The sequence below is a fragment of the Rhyacophila brunnea genome, unplaced genomic scaffold, assembly GCF_057557595.1.
Source record: "Rhyacophila brunnea isolate RB1 unplaced genomic scaffold, BYU_Rbru_1.0 scaffold_24, whole genome shotgun sequence".
In the NCBI taxonomy this organism is placed as follows: Eukaryota; Metazoa; Arthropoda; class Insecta; order Trichoptera; family Rhyacophilidae; genus Rhyacophila; species Rhyacophila brunnea.
Window position 1 is genome coordinate 5,361,130 of NW_028232904.1, and position 8,668 is coordinate 5,369,797.

Genomic DNA, 8,668 nt, shown 5'->3' on the forward strand with positions numbered 1-8,668 from the left:
AGAGCTACAACTTGAGATTATTGATCTGCATTGTGACACTGATTTAAGAGAATTGCATCGTCGTGAAGAAATCTCCAAATTTTACAATGCCCTTAATTCAGACAAATTTGACCAACTTAAAGATTATGCAAGAAAAATGTTCGGTATTTTTTGATCAACCTATAATATATGTGAACAAACATTTTCGATCATGTACCTCAATAAAAATTCTTTACGATCAAATATCTCCGATGCCCATTTACAAGTAGTTTTGAGAATATCAACCGCAAAATTAACACCTGAATTTTAAAAAAATGTTAAAAAATGTACAACAGTTTCATTCTTCTCATTAATTTTTTTGTTATGTTTATTTTTCGTGATAATAATTAATAGTGTGTATCTAAAAATGGTATTTTACTTGCGGCCCGCCGCTCATTTTGATTTCTTGAATTTGGCCCTCCATCCAAATAGTTTCCCCCCCCCCCTTGCTATATAGGGTTATCAAATTAGTTCTATAGATTTTTAAAACATCATAGCAGCCATTTATTTTCTGATTCCCACCAAAATTAACGATTTTGTTCAGTATTATTTGGCAAACCATTATGGTAATATTCACAGTCTTACAGCGTATACGAATTGTTAAATTTATTATAAAAATAATGAATCTATTCGAGGTACTTTTCGGGTATTACGTAAAATTCAACGTCAAAATAATCGTCATACAGAGCTTACTATTATTAATTTAATTAAAAAAATTCGAGTCAAATGGTAATTTTGGTGATATTAAGAATCTAATCGGTCAAAAACATAAACGTACCGCTGAAAATATCGATTTTGTATGAATGAAAAAGTCTGCACAATTTTGTTGTATCGCCCAAAGTTCATTAAAACCATTATGGTTTGATTTAGGCAGGGTTTAATTGATTTTTTAAAACTTACCTGCATCGTCTGTAAATTGTAGTCTTAGTTCAATAAAAACAAATACGTATGACTAACAAAGTTTAATGCGCACTATTTATGTAAGATCTTAACAGCCTACCTCTACCCTTCACTACTGGTGACGAACTATAAGCATAGGGATTTGTATTAAACGTACGAATGCTGCAGTATATACCATGTGACTGTCACAGGTTTTAACCACAGGCGGTTGTCACTGTACGAGGTCTTACACACGTTATACTATATTATAGTAATGCATTGTTTATCATTATACCCCGTTTACACGTGCATGGATTTACTGTTCACAATAAGAAAATGTATTGGTAAACATGTATTATCCTGCAGTTGGCAAGATTGCGTGCATGAATCAAACAGGTTTGAACGCTTCTGAATTTTAACGCGCAAGTATGATCTGCGCCTGCCCAGTAGAACGATAATAGCGAAACTGCCGGTAAAAAAACGAACTACTCATTTTGAGGTTAACCGATTTTTAATACGTCATGTCAAAAAATAGTACTATCAAATGACAACATCGCGCCTCGTTTACTCTTGAAGAATGAGATTGGAGAGACAGTCAGCACTTTTACGTGTAAACAGTTATTGTAAAGATAGTTTAAAATAAGTACTATTGCCGACAGTAAATCCATGCACGTGTACAGGCGCTATTATGTTAAGAAAATAATTATCATCTTTGCCGTTCCTTCATTTCGTTTGTGAACCAGAAGGTTTATTGAAACGCTAAAGCCATATTAAATTTCCCCCCCCCCCCCCCCCTTTTCGTTTTCCCCCAGGTGCTTAAGGCGGAGACTTTATCTCTCTGAAATCTCAAATTAAATTTCTGTGTCAGCCTGCAGAATAGCCATACACTTAGGGTATCTCTAAAGACCTGGAAACATACCTTTAACTAAAGCTTCGTGAAGGATCACTACAAGACAAGCGAAGCTTATTAATATAATATTATCCAAATAAATTAGTTATAAATGTTTTCAAATCGATTAGCATGACACATTACAAAATTCAAAACATTTACAACATGACGTAAAAACAAAAAAAAAGTATATGGGAAAGAGTAAAATAGTACGTAGTAAATCCTATCTTAAAAACTCATAAACGTCTACCTAAAATCACCTTTATATATAGTGGATATATCAATATCCAAAGCCATTTGATTAATAACGGCCAATTGCCTTCCCAATTGACATTACCAATGCCAGATTAACGCGCCCAAAAAACTGCAGAAAGAGTCTCAGACATATTATCGATGTATTTACCTAACCTTCTAGAATCAAGAACATTATAAATTTACTGTCTATTACACAAACCAAAATTAATGGTATTTCCGGTCTTAAGCCGCGTTGACACGGTCCAAGTACGATCCAAGTACACTTGGGTCGAGTGCCATCCAAGTGACAGCTTCATACTAATTATTCCTATCCAAGTTAACTTGGATGAGTGGAACACGGTCCAAGTAGCTTGGATAGGAATATTTAGTATGAAGATGTCTCATACGAGTGCACTTGGATGGCACTCGGTCCAAGTGTACTTGGATCGTACTTGGACCGTGTCAACGCGGCTTTACTGGAGACAAAAACTTCCAAAATAATACATAATGAAAAATAAACTCAATAAGTAAAGTAAGAACAAAGCTTTACAATTAATATTTTGTTTTATTATTCATGATTCACGGTAATTATTAATTCGAACAGTTTCTACGTGTGCATTTTTTATCAAATCATAGATAATATTTTTAACAGAACCCAACCAGTGGACCATAAGATCATATACGTTAATACCAGTCACGGACAATAATCTTTCAGAAAATCCATAGAGCCAACCACTAAAAACAAAAAGCACGTGAGGCGAAAATGTGTACGAATGTACAAAATAATAAAACATGTTCATTAATTTGTGTGGTCGTCGATGTAGCGCGATACGCGTGAGGTGACCTCATTGTTGTTCTGGCCATTTCGGCAGATTTTACTGACTGACAATATTCGTTTTTGGTTCAAAATGTCCTACGGAATGGGAACATCAGTCTGATAGCATGTTAAATACTAAGAAAAACGACATTACACACTTTTTGCCGATGCGCGAGCTTACCGTGATAGCACGTGACAGGACGTAACGTGGTGATAATATATTCGCCCCTTAACTATTTATTGTGAGAGTATTGGTTCTCTTTTACGATGCGATTAAAATAAAATGAGTTCACAGATTTTTCATATTTTGAATTTGCGTGTATATTTAATATTATGTTTGCTCTCTCATATAAGATAATTTAATATTCGCGGCCCATAACTTTGGGTCTCGCAAACATGCTCCAATTACACTTTTTACTTGTCAGGATCGGCCCTGTGTAAACTGACCTGTTTATTCCCTGTAAAAATCCTCGCGTGTCTGCTCGCGAATTGGCGACAGTGTGGCATACTGCTGGAATTTCACACAATTTCATTTCATTATGAGAATTTACTTTTTGTAATGTTGGTTTTATTTTTCGAATTACAAATTAAATCGCGAGAAGTGATCGCCGAGCTTAAATGGGGACCTCGAAAACATCACTACTTGTCGACACACCTATAAATCAGTAGCTTTTTAGTGGATACCAGCCAACAACAGCCACGACGTAAACTCAAATACTCTTCTCTTCCTTCTTCTCTCTTCCACCCTGTCACGTCCCAACATTGGGGCATAAGGCAAGCACAAGTTGGCGCCATTTCTCTCGGTCTATCACCAACTCCTGTGCCTCCCGCTATGTCAGACCTGCAGCACGTAGGTCGCTTTTGTAGCACCACGGCGACGGAATCCTTGAGGCTGTGCCACAAGGGTACGAAGTGACGCACTCTTTGGCGGCATCCGGAATACGTGTCCCAGCCACGTAAAGCGTCTCTTCGTGATAACTTCAATCACCGAAGGCTGTTGTGTCTGCTCACGAGCTCGGGTGTTTGTAACGCGGTCGTACCAATTTACCCCTAAGATTCGGCGGAGACATCGATTCTCAAAGATCAAAAGTCGAGACTCTTGAAGCTTAGTAAGATGCCATGTCTCACAGCGATACAGGAGCACAGGTTGCACGCACGTAATACTAATCGAATATAATATTATAACGTTTACCTTGACTCTAATAATTAAAACAATTTTTTTTAAATAAATATATACCTACTATTTATTTTATTCAAATTCTTGTGAATTAAGATTTAAGAATGAACCATTCTTATTATTGAACATACTTACATAATTCTGAAAACACTCATGAGAAAATATAGCCAATAGAAAAAATCTTTTTTGAAAAAAGTAAGACACTCGGCAGGAATCGAACCTGCGTCTCTTGGGTTTCGCTCCCTGTGCATTACTACTAAGCTACAAGGTTACCTCAATTGAGGCATGGTCTAAAAAGATTGTTGCTAGGCGATGCGCGGATTGCGGGTCGCGGGTGGAAATGACGCATGCCGAATGAAATATAATTTGTCATATAAATCCAACATGCGTCCATTTAATGTTCTGTTTATTCTTCTGTTAGTAATAATAATAATATATTCATTAACATGTTTTCTTTTTCAAGTAAATGGGTAACGTTTTTAGTCATCTTTACACGATTTAAGAATTAATACCCCCATCGCCATCACGAAACAAATTGACGTATTCACACCTCTAAGTTCGCTCTCCGATTGCCAGCGAGTCCAAAATTTCGTCGCGCATATAGTTGAAAATTATTTGCCGTTTCACTAAAGTATCGTCTTAATTGCGACAGACTTTAATTATTGGCCTAAAATACCTGCTCATAAGCGCTCTCCAAATTTAGTTACGGTAGGCGATCGATTTTTGTATTCTAAATTAAAGTATTTATTCCTTTAATTACTAACCGACGTCGCGGATCATTCCAATATTTTCTATTGTGACTTACTTGAATTTGCTAATAATATTTTAAATAACTATTTCTTTTACATGTACACGTGTATGGATTTACTGCCGGCAACAGCATGTAAATTAAACTACAGCGGCAATAAAAATGTTTACACACAAAAATGCTTATTATATCATTTTTCAAAAGTCAGCGGAGCGAGCCGCTTTTGTTGTTTTTTGCATGGTCCTGACCAATGACATCAATATGGACGAAGCATCTGGAAAAAAAATGACACTCACTTTTTGTCCGGTCTGCCGAATGGCATAATCTGTTCTAACGCCATTACAATAAGGGTGATATTGCTATAAATTCCCGATGCTTTGTGTCGGGTCTGCCGAATGGTTCGGTTCAAACGGGTTCGCTCAAATGAACATTGACACTAGAAACACTGTTATAACGCCATTACAATAAAGGTGATATTGCTATAAATTCCCGATGCGTGATACCGCATAATGGAAAATGCGTGACGTCTACCTATACATGTGCGAATGTCGCTATGCGCGAATTTACTTAATAATGTCATTGGTCCTGACGATTGTTGAAAACGTTGTCACGTGAAAATTCAGAAACCGCTTGCACGACAATCATGGTCGCGACAATACGTACTGCCAGCAGTAAATCCACACATGTGTAAACGGTCTATTATGTCCATAGCTCATTTTTGTAAAACATAATTAAACTGTTCAACCGAGAACAATTCAGTATTGCAATAAATTAGTGTCAGTAGATAGCGTATAATAATGCATGCGTATAGAAACGTCATATCGAAAGACAGAGTATCAATACTAGGTCTCGGTACTGTATCGAATGAAAGTATCGACAACAGTGGCGAATGTTGGAGGTAGGTCATTAATATCCGACATAAATAGTGCACACTAAACTTTGTTAGTCGAGCGTATTGGTTTTCATTGTACTACAGTGTAGGTATAGGCCAGTGGCGAAGACTCCATACTAGGCGATTATTTAAAGCCTACCTTCTTAAGAAAAATAATTTTTATTTTCAAGTTGACGTATTTATATAATCACAAATAATAATATATTCAATATGCCCAAAGACATCTATCGTATAATTGTCATAATTTTACGATCTTTTCCCATATTTCAATAAGCACCATATATGGTATCTCTCGAAAGTTTAAAAAAATAGAACACACCGCGTTTCGTTTACATATTGTATAGGATTATTTTCGCGTGAATCGATGGGTTTTTCAATATGAAGTTTTTTTCTCATTATTTCAAAATGTCTAGCGTTCCGCATACAAATGTACAAGCTGTTTCGTTAGCGCTTACGTCGCGAGAGCACATTTATTCAAAATAATTAATAGGAAGATAATTTAAAAAAAAAAAATCTATGGGATTCAATCACATAAATATGTATTGATTGTTGTTAAAAATATAAAATAATTTATCTCGTGATTTTTATTTATTTATTAGTTCACTCATTGGTCAATTTAGATATCTGATATTGTACCAACCTAAGTCTGTGTTTTAAATATAGAAGTATTTTAAAATGTCTAGTTTTACGGGTTAAATTATAAATTGTTATGGAACATAATATTATATATACAACAACGGATATTTTCATAGATGATAGGTATCTAATATATTTTGAGCGTATGTTACGTTTATAAATGTTTAAGAAAATACATAAGTAATTCAAACTAATTGCTTATTTTTATGAACTAATTATAACAAACCAATTAAGCTTTTGAAATTTCTTCGTTTTAGCGTACCTATTCATCAGTAGTAATATTGGGTTATCTTCTTATTTCCCGCAAATATATCTGACAAGCATGGTTACTCCCCCAGCCTACCTCTTTCAAAAAGTCACCCTTCGCCACTGGTATAGGCAGTGTTTGTTAGTTTTTTTTAATTCAATTAAACCCTGCCTTATCAAAGCCATAGTGAATAACAGTAAAAAAATATTCATACTTATATCTATAAAATATCTAAAATTAAATTAAACCATACATCATTTTAGATATTTTATAGATAGAAGAACATTATTCATCGATTATAGTTCGGTTTAGGCAGGTCTGAATGAATTTTAAAAAACTTACCAACACCATCTGGAATATGTATTCTTAATTCAACGAAATGAAATATGACTGAAATTGTGCACTACTTTTGTTGGCTCGGCTATATCATACTTAAACTATTATGTTTTGGTGTAGGCAGGGTTTAATTGAATTTTAAAAAACTAGCCAACATCATTTGTAAATTGTACTCTTAGTTAAATAAAAACAAATAAATATCACTGACAAACTTTAGTGTGCACTCGCTACTGATTGATACCAAGGCATCGAAATTTTGTAATATTACGAAAATGCAATATTTTCTTGAAAATTAATAAAAAAAAAAATTATGTAGTCTTGCGGGGGTGATTATTTAACAAAATTTGAGACTAAAAACATTAATTTGGTGCGAAATATCTTGAAAATATTATTGATCTAATTTCACGGTACCTACTGTCATTTCCCTCCATTTTCGGAAGTGAATAGCAAGCTGTCACTTTTATTTTGTTGTCTGGTTTTTTGTCTGAATTTAAGGACTTGGAGGTGAACAAATAACACACCGGAATTATTTTGGAAACGGCAAGGCTTATTTAAGTTAATATTATATATTAGTTACATTTTTAATAATTTATTTTACGGAGGACGAAATGTACGTATTTGCGATTTGGCTGTTGCAGCGTTCTGCCCGCCATCTTGTGTTTCGCTTTCAACCAGAAGCATTATCAAAAAGGCGACGTTGCAATATTTTTCAACCGTCATAAGCTACGGCATTGCCGGCTCTATTATTTATTTTCGTAATCAGCGCTTTACTATTTGTTGGATTTGATAACGACTCGGGCCTCTCCAGATACACAGAGACATCCCCAAATGGGGACCTTACGGGGGTGTAACACTATCTACATTAAATTCACTTTGTTATGCATTAAAAATGGTTCGTATTACAAATGCTTTTAACATATCAACTCAAAACAATTGTCAACTTATTAAGTTCACAACAGTATATTCAGCGCTCGAAATAGACAATTTTATGAACCGGAACGCTCGATAATTTTCCAAAAATATTACCATAATAATTATCTAATGTTATGTATATTTTATTAAAAAAATGTGAATGAAAAAGTGTTGGAATTTTTTCATATACAGTCATATATAGTCAAATTAATTTTCCCATGAGACGGAGCGATAATTTTAATGATTCCATGAACAGGAACGCCGCTTCGGTCCATTTCGAGACTGTAATTCTATTACTTTCGATATTACACTAATATAATATATATTGGCAAACAACGAACAATGAATAGAGTTAAAACAAAAAAAACTATTTTACATCAATATGCTCTATCTGGGCCAAACATATCAGTAAAACTACACTTTCCAGTGTAGGTTTTTTTCTATAATGGCTAAATATTGTCAATTTAAAAAAAAAACAAATGCCGCCTATTCGACGCTTGCATTCTGACGGTGCTGGTTTACGGTAGCGAATCATGACACCTTACGAAGGCTCAGAGCAACCGTATACTGAGTTTCGAAAACAGATGTTTGCGAAGAATACTGGGTGTGCGGTGGTATGACTTTAGGAGCAACGAGGAGATAAAAAAACGCACCAAGCAGCCTCTTATCACGCTGAAAGTGAAGAGGCGACGTTGGACCTGGCTCGGCCATGTGCTGCAGATGCCAGAAGAGAACTTCAACCTGGCTTGCCTGTTCTTCAAGCCGACCGGATTCCGGCGTCCTGTCAGGCCGCTAAATACAATCTACATAGTGTACACGGCGGAGCTACGGGTTGCTGGTTTGACCTGGAACGAAGCAAGAAGACTGGCGAGCGACAGGGATT